We start from the raw sequence: 12,977 nt of genomic DNA, 5'->3' as shown, positions 1-12,977 counted from the left end.
AAGGGACATGTAGGACTTTTGTTAGGTCGAAGCAGCAGTGCTATGCGGGAGTTAATGGTGGTCACAGGAATTATTGATCCTGATTTTACTGATGAAATCCTTATTATGGTACAAGTCTCACAATTTATGCGCCTAGAGGCAGGGGAACGTATTGCACAATTGCTTTTATTGCTTTTTCCTTTCCTATCTAGAGATGTGTCTCATCAAGGAGGTTTCAGTAGTACTGGGAAAACTGTTTTCTGGGAAACTTTAGTTTCTGATCAAAAACCTTTATGTTCATTGCAAATTAATAGGATACTTTTTGAGGGATTAGTCGACACAGGAGCGGATGTATCTATTATATGTTTGGCTCAATGGACTGATCATTGGAAAAAGAAACAAGTATCAGTTACTCTATCTGGCCTAGGTACTGCTTCTATAGTCTACCAAAGTGTCGAGCCCCTGAGCTGTGTAGGACCTGAAGGACAACAAGGAAAAGTGTTCTTTTATATTGTTCCCGTTAATATTAACCTTTGGGGCTGTGATCTTTTACAACAATTTGGTGCCTTTTTAAGCATTCCTCATATTTCTTCAGCTGCCAAAAATATGATGTTCAAAATGGGCTACAATCCTTTAAACTCTTAATCACTGTCCATAAGCCTCAAGCTTTACAATTGAAGTGGAAAACTACAACTTCTGTTTAGGTGGAACAGTGGCCATTATTTAAAGAAAAACTTAAGGCTTTAAAGAATTTAGTTAAGGAACAATTGGCCGAGGGGCATACTGAACTAAGTACTTCTGCATGGAATTCCCCTGTGTTTGTCATTAAAAAGAAAAGTGGAAAATGGCACTTATTAACTGATCTTAGAGCTGTAAATGCTTGTATTCAACCTATGGGGACTTTACAATCTGGGGTTCCTAATCCAGCTCTTATAATCCCTACTTACAAATTGCGACATCTATTTGCTACCTTGGAAGGAGATTCAGATTTAAATAGTTCTCATCAATTATCCCCTGTAGCAGAAGAAGAATTGTCATTTGTAGAAAATAGAATTAGTGAAGCTCACCTTGATTGTATTGCACCCAATCTTCCACCTTTGTTGTGTCTTTTTCATACTCCCCATTCACCAACGGCCGTTTTACACCAAGATAATAATATTCTGGAGTGGCTGTTTTTGGCTAATAAAGCCATTAAGAAAATTCACCCATATATTGATAAATTTGCTGAATTAATTATTAAAGGACGACATCAAGCTCGTCAGTTGCTTGGTGCTGACCCTATAAAAATTATTACCCAATTATCTAATCAATACATTGAATCTCTGTTGGAAACTCATGAGGGTTGGTAAGTGGCTTGCACTGAGTATACTGGTTCTTTTTCTCAGCATTATCCTAGTAATAAATTATTTGCTTTTCTGCAACAATATTCTTTACTGAAATATAATCCTATTTCCTACACTCCAGTTAAAGGTCCCACCTTTTTTACTGATGCTTCAAGCAATGGAAAGGCTAGATACTGGACTTCAGACAATTCAAAAATTTCTCACTACCCATTTAAATCAGTACAACAAGGAGAACTTTTTGCCATTCTTATGGTTCTACAAGACTGGCCTCAAACCCCTTGTAATATAGTTAGTGATTCCCAATATGCTGTATATGTAACTAAATATATTTCTCAGACTTCTTTACCATTATTTCCTCAAACTCCTTTACAAAAATTATTTTCTTTATTATTTGTAACTCTTACTTCCCACACTGCCCCCTTTTTATCACTTATATCCGTTCTCATTCCAACGGGCTCTGGATGAGCACCAACTACATCATACTAATAGTTTAGGATTACAACGGTGATTTTACTTACTTGCTTTACAGGTATAAGAGTTCCTGCTAAACTAAAAACTGATAATGCCCCTGCATAAATTAGTTGCCTTCCTTTCTTTATACCATATTCGTCATTCCACCAGTATTCCATTTAACAGTCAAGGTCAAACAATTATTGAAAGAGACAATGCTACCTTAAAATTACAACTTTTAAAATAAGAAGGGGGAGATGGGTGAGATTCCCCAAAACATCAAATTCTGAAAGCCGTTTTTACTTTAAATTTTCTGAACCACTGGCGCCAATTACAGCACTCTGCAGCAGTGAAACATTTTCAACAGCCTTTAGAAAAGCCACAAAACAGTAATCTGTGGGTGTATTATCCTTCATTACAAGGGAAATATTTAAAAGGAAAAGTTTTACAATGGGGCCGAGGCTATGCTCTTGTCCGTACAGGTGCTGGAGACGAGTGGTTTCCATCTCGACGGTTGAAACAGTGCCATGGCAAAGAGGAGCCGATCCGAAGAGTTCCTGAAGGAATTCCAGGAGCTAAATCTGAATGCTCAGAGAACATTCACCAACTCGGCGTGTGGAACCCCCGACATGGGGACAACTGAAAAAGTTAACTCAAGAACCTGAAGGGGTTGTTCAACAAGCTGGGCATCCCAAAATCCCACTGACTTTATTCCTGGCTATGCTGGCTATTGTAAATTATCAGGTAACGGCTGGAGAATTTACATACTGGGCTTATATTCCTTTTCTACCCTTATATCAAGGTGTGGCCTGGGGAGACAGAGAAGTCCCAGTATTTACTAATGATACTGTTTGGATGCCATCGCCTTTTTTAAACCAGGATCCTGAATTAGACACTGGCACAGTAAATAGTTCATATCAATTTGGGGTTGAAGGGTTACCTATATGTCTTGGGGGTAGTCCACATTGTCTGCATCTTTCTCATGAGGCTTAGGCTGTTTGCTATAACCATAGTCATATCTCTGCCTTTACTATGATTATTGTGGCTCAAAGTTTTAAGTATAATCATACTGCAGTAGTTAATGAAACTCTGTCAACTACATTATCTTTATGCCCCATACCCGATGTGTCCGGAGGTGTTTCCCAACTAGAGTGGACTAGATGTAGAGGTAGTGGGCCACGATTGTTGTTAGAAGTAAAAGGGAAGAGTCGTAAATACCTTGTTACAGATTGGAGTGTACATGGAGATTTTCAGACTAAGTTCAGCCATGTCAACCTGCTTTGGCATAAAGGTAATCACAGCATTTCTGCAGATGGCAATGAAACTATTATTTGGCATGATGATGGTCTATCACCCCCTATGTCACATTTGGCTAATACCTCACAAATACAAAGTCATATTTGGAAGTTGCTAGCTGCTGGTAAACCAATGTTCACTTTCACGAGAAACATGTCCTTAAATCTTACTAATATTGCTAACCCTTTCCATATATCTTTGCATCAAAATAGTTCTAGATATGTTATTGCATGTGTAAGAAAGCCTTACTTGTTGTTGACAGGAATTTTTAAATGGGGTAATAATACAGGGGTAGTTAACTGTACAAACAATTGTACATTCTTAAGTTGTATAAATATTACTTGGTGGAATAATAATTGGAATGAGTCTCATTCCGATTTATATATACTAAGATCCAGAAAAGAAACCTGGCTACCTGTAAACTTAACACGTACTTGGAGTGAATCTGCTGGGGTTACTCAAATTTACAAGGTTATGCAAGATCTTGTCCACTGCAGTCGGAGGATGGTTGGAATCGTCGTGACTGTGGTGATAGGACTTGTAGCAATTGCTTCCACTGCCGCTGTTGCTGGATTAGCTCTACACCAGAATATACAAAATGCAGAATTTGTGCAACAATGGCATGAACAATCACATTTGTTGTGGCAGTAGCAACAAGACATAGATGCTCATTTGACTGAACGAGTGGATAATCTGGAGCAAGTGGTTTCTTGGTTGGGAGATCAGCTAACAGTGCTGCATACCCGAGCTTTGTTGAAATGTGATTGGAATACTACCCAATTTTGTATTACTCCTGTTCCTTTTAACAGCACTGTACATAATTGGACTGAGATAAAGAGACTTTTAATTGGTTATAATAATCTTTCCCTAGAAATACAAGAATTAACGCAGAACATTTCTGAAACATTTCACAATCAGTTACCGTTGCTGACTGGTGTAGATTTGATGACTGGTATTGCACAAAGTTTGACGTCTTTGAACCCTATGAGCCCTGTAAAAACCTTGCTGACCTCTGTTTCTAGCAATGTATTGATTGTTGTTCTTGCTTTTGTCATTTTCACAGTCTGCTGGAGATGGTGCCAAAGGGCAAACACCGAATCTCAGCGAGCCCAACATGTAATGATGGTTTTGAAAGAAATTCAAACTTGTAAATAAAGAAAGGGGAAATGTAGAGGACTATGTGCTTGCAAACAAGACGTTCGATAAGTCCTGCTCTTGCAAATGAAGCAGGGCGTTCCTGGTAAGTCCTGCTCTTGCAAATGAAGCAGGGCATTCCTTCCCTGCAAACAGGGAGGACAAAGGAGCCAGCTGCAAACAGCAGACTCTGGGGACTTGTTTATGTGTAAACATCTTGAAAATCCAGAAAGTCAGGGAAAGGTCAGAAAAACAACAATGTGTCTCGTGACTTGGTAACATTCCACAAATGACTGTATAAAATAAAGAGGAGTGTGTCATTCGGGGCGGCCGCAATGTTTTCTTGTCTTGTGTTGTCTTGTGTGTTCATTCCTCTGCTTAGGAAACACGCAGACCCCAACACTCTATAAATGGTGTAACCCTTTTAATTAACAGTATTTACCTGAGGACAGGACTCAGTGAGGTAAATATGATTTTATGTGGAGTCTTGCAATAAGTTTGTCTCCCAGCCTCCAGCCACTCCAGCCCTAATATACATATACCCTTTATACTTCTGGACCTTTTAAAGCATGCATCTGATCCTATTGTCACTGCTCAAAATCATCAATACTTTCCCTTCTGCCTGCAGAACAGATTCCAAATTCCTTAAACCTTCATTGAAAGGCCATTGTAGATTACAGTGTTAGATTAAACACAACATATATTTACAACCTCAGCAATCTCTATACATCTTTTCACTATCTTTAGGTATATGAGAGTCCTAGCTGTTCTACAAAACCTGACAGTGTCATTTGGCAAACATAGTAATTTTGGCTTTTATCCAGCTTGGCCCTGCTGGTTTTTTTTTTCAAGAGGTCTGAGTCTGCATTGGTTACCAAGAGTTTCTTAGTCAAGCCCTACCTATATGGCAGTCAGTAGGAATTTCTGCCAGAGTATGGTGAACCAATCATTGAGATTCTCCAGTCCATCATGGATTATTCAGTGAGAGAGTAAAAGCAGATGAAGCATCATCAATTTGCAACCATCTTAACCTAGAAACAAAAACACAGTAAAAAGGAAAGGACATTAAAAGAACCAACCAGCAAACAAAACAGCCAGTATTCCAAGTGAGATTTATTTTTTTATGTTCTATTTTTCTGTTAGTGGCCTTTTAAACTGCAAAATATAACTGAATATGAATTAAACTGTAAATACATAATTGACTCATTTATCTATTTTTCTCAGAGACAAAGGCATAGTGCTAGTTTTCTTTGAAAATATTCTAAACCATGCTAAAACATGTCCAGTTTACAACCGGCCTTTAGAATTTGTATAGGGCTGATTTTCTGCTTCAAAACGGATGCTATTTTATGTCTCTTCCAGCTTTACTAAAAAGGATTTTGTACTGTATGTTTATATCAGATCTAAAGCCCTCACAAAACATGAAGACCTAATTAAATGTAATCATTTTTGCTGATTCTCTGGACATGGTCCTAATGTAGATAAAATTAAGACCTCATTCATAGGAAAAGTTGGTCATTCATCCAGTGTCTACCTATGATCATTGTTGTCCATACACTGACTTAAAATTGCCCCTTCACGATTCATGACACAGCACTGTCAAAAACTTCACACGTATTTTCACACTCTCGTTCTGCTTGGATCCTCACTAAATCTTGTGAAGTACTCAGAGCAGATTCCGGTTTCACCTGACACACCAATGTAACTATTCTGAAGAGAAGTTTGGTATTCTCTAGCAAAATCAAAGATGTGCCCACCCTATGACCCAGCAATTCTAGGCATATGCACAACAGAAACTCATGTGCAAAAGGAGAAATGTTTAAGGATATTTTAGAACAAGAACTAAAAAAAAAAAAAAAAAAAAAAAAAAAAAAAAAAAAAAAAAAAAAAAGAAAGAAAGAAAGAAAGAAAAAAAAGAAAGAAAAAAATCCCAAATTGACAATTACCTAAAAAATTACAATTACATAAAAAAATGACAATTACATAAAAAAATCCCAAATTGACAATTCATTCTTTGGGAATATATACATTGTAGTACAGCCACGAAATGGCATTTTATATATCCATATGAAAAGGTCAAACAAAAATAGAATGAAAAAAGCAGGATACACAAATACTGGCATAGTACATGATATGGGTAAAAATTTAAAACATAAAAACAATATATATTTTGGGGATATATATATATATAGTGAAAAAATAAACTAGTAGGAAGGACATATCAACTACAGTTCAATGAAAATGGAAAAAAAATGGGGTTGGAATAAAATAAGAACTAAAAGTATCTCTCTTTTAAATTTCCTTTACAAAAAAAAAAAAAAAAAGGGACAAAAGAAGGAGAAGAGGCAGCAGCAGTAGCAGTGTGGCTTGGGAGTCAGACACACTGATTTAAGATGTGACTCCTCTAGGACCTTACAGTTACTTTAAACCCTTTCCACTCTCTGGACCTGTTTCATACGCTGTACAAATGAGGAGGGAGACTAGATAATCTCAAGGCCGGCACAGCTCTTAAATTCTGTTTTTCTGTCCTTACCACCAGTCCTTGTCTGTATATGCTTATGTTCTTAATTTCCATATACCCAGTTAAAAATCTTCTGTACATCTAAGTAACAAATTGGCATTTCCTCTCCTGGTACAGAATGTTATGGGCATTAAAAACTAAAAAAAAAAAAAAAGAAACATATTAGTTAATTTTTTTTTTTTTTTGTAAGTGCCAGAAAATGAAAGCAATATATTGACTAATAATACTGGACAAACAGAGGGAAGAGGCCTAAAGTCTCTCTAAATCCACAGATTCAGGACTGGCACAATGGCTCATGCCTATAATCCCAGCACTTTGGGAGGCTGAAGTGGGCGGATCATCTGAGGTCAGGAGTTGGAGACCAGCCTGGTCAACATGGTGAAACCCCGTCTCTACTAAAACTACAAAAATTATCCAGGCATGGTGGTGGTTGGTGCCTGTAGTCACAGATACTTGGAAGGCTGAGACAGGAGAATCACTTGAACCCTGGAGACGGAGGTTGCAGTGAGCCAAGATCACACCACTGCACTCCAGTCTGGGAGACAGAGTGAGACTCCATCTCAAAAAAAAACACCAAACTGCAGATTCAAATGTTATAATCATGATAAAGTTTTTGTTTGTTTGTTTCATTTTGTGATTTGGTTTTCCCCCTGTGGGTACCTTTATTCTTATGCATATCTTCTCTATATACTTTCAAAGGTGGCCAGCTAATGGTCCAGATTTACGACATTGTTAAGGTAAACTTTACCAATGGATAAAAAGTTCCTCAGCTTCAAATCCCCAAAACTACAGCTCTAAACTCCTTTATAATTCCTATCATGGCATAGATGAGCACTGCAGATATTAAGCTGGTTTCTGGATTTTATATTTATTTCCTATCTGCATTTTCCTGCAAGAGTAATATTCACTCACTGATTTACGGTAACATTTTTTTACACTTAAATATCCCATTGCATTTCACAAGTGTTTCTTTGTTCATTATATGACTAGAGCATCACAAAAAGCCTGCGAGGTGCATGGCTTGTCAGTACCATACCCCACCCTCAATTCCCTGTGCCTTTCATTTTGTTTCAGGAATTAATGGGTCCAAAAGGAAGATAAGTTGACTGACTTTCTCATGTCTCACAGGCAATAGATGATAGAAGTGGAGCAAGAAGGTTCTCCATTATCTGTTGCTTCCCCCGAGTTTGTTCACAATGTACAGCTAAGTGATGGGTGAGAAAACATCTTTGTTGTCCCGAGGCTGTCCAGAGATGGACACTTGACTCCATGGTTACTTAGAGAAGTACTACATCCTCTCAGGGTAAATGGGCTCACCCTGGACAGCATCACGGACCACCCAGGATCATGATGGCATTCTCAGGGCCAGAAGCAACATATGGAGAAATCCCTTATCCTGAATGCATCCAGGTCAGGCTTGAGCTATAACTTCTGCCCAGATTCAGGGGAGCTGGAGCAGGAAGTTTAGGGTCTGGTGTTGGGAGCCCAAGGTTGGAGTTCCAGCCCCACTGCTGATTGGCTTGGGGGATCTGGGAGACCTGCCACTTCCCTTCTCAGTTTCTTCTTGTGAGAAAAGGGAGGCAAACATCTGACCTCACAGAAGCACTGGAAGTTATCATCTGAAAGAATGGCCATAAGATTGTTACTGTCACCTCAGTTCTCTTCTCCAGTGCTTCTGTGGACCCTTGTGGTAAATCCCTTCTACTTGTCTTGAGAAGAAAATACCCAGGGCCAGCATTGCTTCTCTCAGCCAATCAGTTAGTGAAAAAGTACTTTCTGATGCCCCAGAAAGAACCTTGTCTGTGCTGGGCAATGTCTAGGATATGGAGAGGAATTCAATCACACAGCTGTTGCCTCTGAAGAGATCACAGAGAAGCTGTCATTCTGGGGAAACAAGAGGTACCAGTAAATACTGTAACAAAGGGATAAAGGATATAAGAGTACAAAGGAGTGATCAACTGACCAAGCTGTGGAATTAAGTAAAGACTTCAGATATGAAATGTTTAAGTAAGTCCTGTTTCCACCCAGGTAATGCAGTGAGAGGAAGCGCATTCTAGGCAGGAGAAACAAGTGCAAAAACCAAGAGACTTGAAACAACTTGGACTGTTGAAGGAAATGGCCTGAAATATAAGGACCAGGGAGTCGTAGTAAATAGTGCAGTAGTAAATAGTTAAGCTACAAAGGTAGAAAAGAGCCAGATCATGAAAGGCCTTGAACGCTGGGCTGAAAAAGTGGTCTTCATTCCAGGCAAATTATGTAATGCTCTCATGCAGTTTAGTGACCCCATTTGTCATGCAAAATTACAAACTGCATTTCCATTCTGTGAAACTCCACTTTAAAAGACATCATCAATTTCAGACAATACTGATATGTTAATATTTATTCCAAAACCTGCCTTTCCTTGTGCAGGGTGATAGTTTTTAACAGTCACTCTTGAGACATCTGTTCTTTTCATGCCCTCCAGCTGGTGGTACTCATGTGTGCCGGGTACTCACATTTTAGTGAATGAGGGGAAAAAGGAGAGTGAGAGAGAAGGAATAAGAGGTGAGGATTAGAAAACTTTGGGATTCTCTACTCTTCCCCCAGCCATCCCACTACTCTTCAGTTCTTTTCTCTCTTCCCATGCAGAATGGAATCTCCTAAAAAACAGTCACAATCTCATACAGGGTAGCTGATAGCATGCCAAGTGTCTGAGGTTTTGGAAAGAAGTGGGCCAAGTACCATTTGAATTACTGTATGGGTGAATCTGATAGTGTGTGCGCAGTGATTTGTCTACTTCAGTGTTTAAGCAAGGGAGGCCCTAAAACCAACGAACATCTACAGTTATCAACAAATATTCAGCAAATAATAAATCAACAGATATCCACGGGAATCAACAGTTTCAATAGACCTGAGTGAGTGCGACGAGCAAAGGCTCTGCAAGGTCAGTACTATGCCAGGGTGGGGCTTGACTACTGGGGACCCTGCTGAGGCCATCTGCATGAGAAATATTTTGTGTTCCATACTAAATGCGGGTAAGAAGAGGCAGATCACCGAATGATAGCATCTGGGTAGTGCTTGGCTATGTATGTGTAATACAGAGAACTGATATAATAGAGCCGTAGGTTAACTAGGGCTCTCCTTTCATTGGCCCTGACTTCCTTCTTTTATTTTAGTTTTTTAGAGATGGAGGTCTCACTATGTTGCCCAGATGAGACTTGAACTCCTGCACTCAGGGATCCTCTCACTTTAGCTGTACCAGCAGCTGGAACTACAGGCACACACCAGTGCAGCCCTCTAATTTCCTTCTTTAATTAGTCAACCAAGCTTTGAGTTAGGCATTCAGAGCCCACCTCCTCTCTCTCTCGTTCACGAAGACACTGTTTTGTGACACTTGCTCCATCCATTCCATTTGCTTTCTGCTGTGTTATAGGGTGCGAAGAGGAGATTAAAAAAATAACCTCTTACCTTCTAGATGTTTGCTGTTGGTCTCCTGGTCTCATTCATAACATTGGGGTGGGGTGAAGGAAACCATACTGTCCCTCAAAATCTTTCCAGCTTTAGAGATGTCTGAGGAAGAAGTGAGTCGCTGGTGCTCACACCGGTGGACACATTACTTTGATACAATGAAAAGAAAGTCATGTGTGGGTTCTTGGTGGTGCGCAGGTTTATTCAAAGGAGCTGAAAAGCAAAAAAATACAGTGGAGGAGCTAACATTTGAGATTAAGTGAAAAAAAAATTGTCACAAAGAGATTCATGGGGAGGAGGGAAACCAAAAAGGGCTTCCAAGACATCACACTCTTCGTTTACCTCCTACCTCACTGGTGGTGACGTCTCAGTCTCTTGTTTTGTCTCCTCTTCTCTCTGATCTCTTTAAGACCCAGGGCTCTGTCCATGGTCATCTGTTGTTCTCTATGTACACCCACTCCCTAGGGTGATCTCATACTGTCCCATGGTTTTAAATATCATTTACATGGAGAAATTTCCAACTTATGTATCCAGCTTAGTCAGACCTCTCCCATGAACTGCACACTCCAATAACTGCTCAACAGCCCCACTTAATGTCCTAAAAACACCTTCAAACTCAACTTGTCCAAAACTGATTTCCTAGCCTCTCCTCTTCCTAGCACCCATCCAAACCACACCCTTCTTCATCTCTATCAGTGGCAACTCCATCTTCCCAGTTGTTTTATGGAGCCATCCATGACTTCTCTCTTTCCTTACATTTGTGAGAAAATTCTACTTACTCTTCCTTCAAAATATACCCCCAATTTAAATACCTCTCACCATCTCCATTGTTACCTCTCAGATATCATAATCTCACACATAGAATACTGCGATACTCTAACTAGTTTCCCTGCTTCCTCACTTTCTCCTTTATAGCCCGTCCTTAAAACAGCAGAGAGATTTTTTAGAAATATAAGTCAGGTTAATTATCTGCTGAAAATCCACAGTGGGTTTGTGGACATGGGATGCAACACCCAGGTTATGCTTCAGTGATGGACTTATCATGCTGCTTCAGCTCTCACCCCCATTAGAGATTGCCTCAGCTGCTGAAAGCAACCTTGTCCAAGGCTACATCCCTTTCTGGGGCAGCCCACATACAAAGAGTGATTAGTGTAGGTGTTGAAAGGCCTGTAAATATTACTCCAACTCTGAAGGGCCATTCTAGTTCCAAAGCTTCCTGTGGGTGTGGCTGACACTGTCACTGAGTCTTTTTCAGAGCTTCACTCTCTTTGTGCTCCTGCTGCTTTCCCATTTATTCCCCAGGTATTGACCCCAAGGGCACTGCTTAATAAATTTTCTACAAGATTAACTTTGTTTCTGGGTCTGTTTCCTCGGAAAACCCAACTTGTGACAGGCTCCCCATTTCATACAGAGTAAATGCCAAGTCTTTACAATGCCTTATATTATTTAGAACCTTACTTCCTCTCTGACTTCTCCTATGTCTTTCTCCTTCACCTATGTAGCTCTAGCTAAATAAGCCTCCTTGTTAGTCTTTGAACATGCCAAAGACACACTTATCTCTTAGGCCCTTTCCTCTAGTAGTTCCTTTTGCCTAGAATGCTCTTTCTCTAGATATATGCTTGGCTCACTTCCTTCATTTATTTGCTCAAATATTACCTTCTCCATGAAGTCCACCCCAATCTCCCTATTTACCATGCTGACCTACCACTTCCCTTCCCTCTTACCTTGTTCTAATTTTCTTTTTTATAACAGTTATCACTTTTTGACATCCCACATAATTTACTTACTATGTTTTTTGTTTGTTTGTTTGTTTGTTTGTTTTTGGGTTTTTTTTTTAGTGTTAGCCTCCCCTTGCTTGAATGTAAGTTCCATGAGGCATCACTGAATTCTTTGTTCATGAAATATCCCAAATGCCTAGTTAAAGCGCCTGGAACAAAGTAGGCACTGAATACATTTGTTGAACAAACGAATGAATAAAGTAGATTTAACAGTAGGAACAAAGTGTGTGTAGAAAGAGGGTGATAGAGAGGGAAGAATATGAATGAGTCATGGAGAAAAATCACAGCTATGAATCACTTCTCCCTTGGTGCTACTGCTTCTTTCCCATTTCTTTATGCAAATATTAGGAAAAAATGATAATTAGAGCATTACTTGGCATCAAGAGACCTAGTTTCAGTCCAGCACTCTTACTAGCTGTGTGACCCTGGTTTCCTTTTTCTCTTTAAGCTTAATCTCCTTATCTGAAAAATGGAGGTAGTAACACTCAGCTTCCAGTATCCTGTGAAGATTAAGATGTACCCAGCACATACTAGGTGTCCAACAAATGTTTACTGACATTCCGACATCCTCCAAAGGCAAATGATTTAAACTAATAATGCAAATGTCTTGTAGCATGTGCTTGAAAATGTAACCAGAAAAATAGGTATACACATTCATTACATTATATGTGGCCTTCAACTTTATGTTATGTACCTGTTTCATAGATTTGGGGTAGAGGAAGAAATCTGCCCCATTTCCATTTAATCAGTGACCTCTTAGCTACTTTACTTGCTTTCTAGGATAGCAACAGAAAAACATATTTAAGGCCAGGCACGGTGGGACATGCCTGTAATCCCAGCACTTTGGTAGGCTGAGGCAGGCGGATCACCTGAGGTCAGGAGTTTGAGACCAGCCTGACCAACACGGTGAAACCATGTCTCTATTAAAAATACAAAATTAACCAGGTGTGGTGGTGCCTGCCTGTAATCCTAGCTACTCGGGGAGGCTGAGGCAGAAGAATTGCTTGAACCTGGAAGGTGGAGGTTGCA

At 39.6% G+C, this 12,977-nt stretch overlaps 1 protein-coding gene across 2 annotated transcripts in view; it reads right to left on the bottom strand.

Annotated features, from left to right (window-relative positions):
- Positions 1-5,047: 5,047 nt before the first annotated feature.
- The window catches only part of SPIN3 (spindlin family member 3), a 16,532-nt gene continuing 8,602 nt past the window's right edge, over positions 5,048-12,977 (bottom strand). The window contains exons 2-4 of one of the 2 annotated variants that reach the window (XR_002729598.1): positions 10,171-10,383; positions 6,736-6,860; positions 5,048-5,233 (exon numbers count right to left, since the gene is read on the bottom strand). The gene's annotated coding sequence lies outside the window, so the exon portion shown is untranslated. The remainder of the gene's footprint in view (positions 5,234-6,735; positions 6,861-10,170; positions 10,384-12,977) is intronic. The other variant, XR_002729599.1, reaches the window with a different exon arrangement.

This window comes from Piliocolobus tephrosceles, chromosome 12 (assembly GCF_002776525.5).
Source record: "Piliocolobus tephrosceles isolate RC106 chromosome 12, ASM277652v3, whole genome shotgun sequence".
NCBI classification, from domain to species: Eukaryota; Metazoa; Chordata; class Mammalia; order Primates; family Cercopithecidae; genus Piliocolobus; species Piliocolobus tephrosceles.
This window is presented reverse-complemented; position numbering and strand designations above follow the sequence as displayed.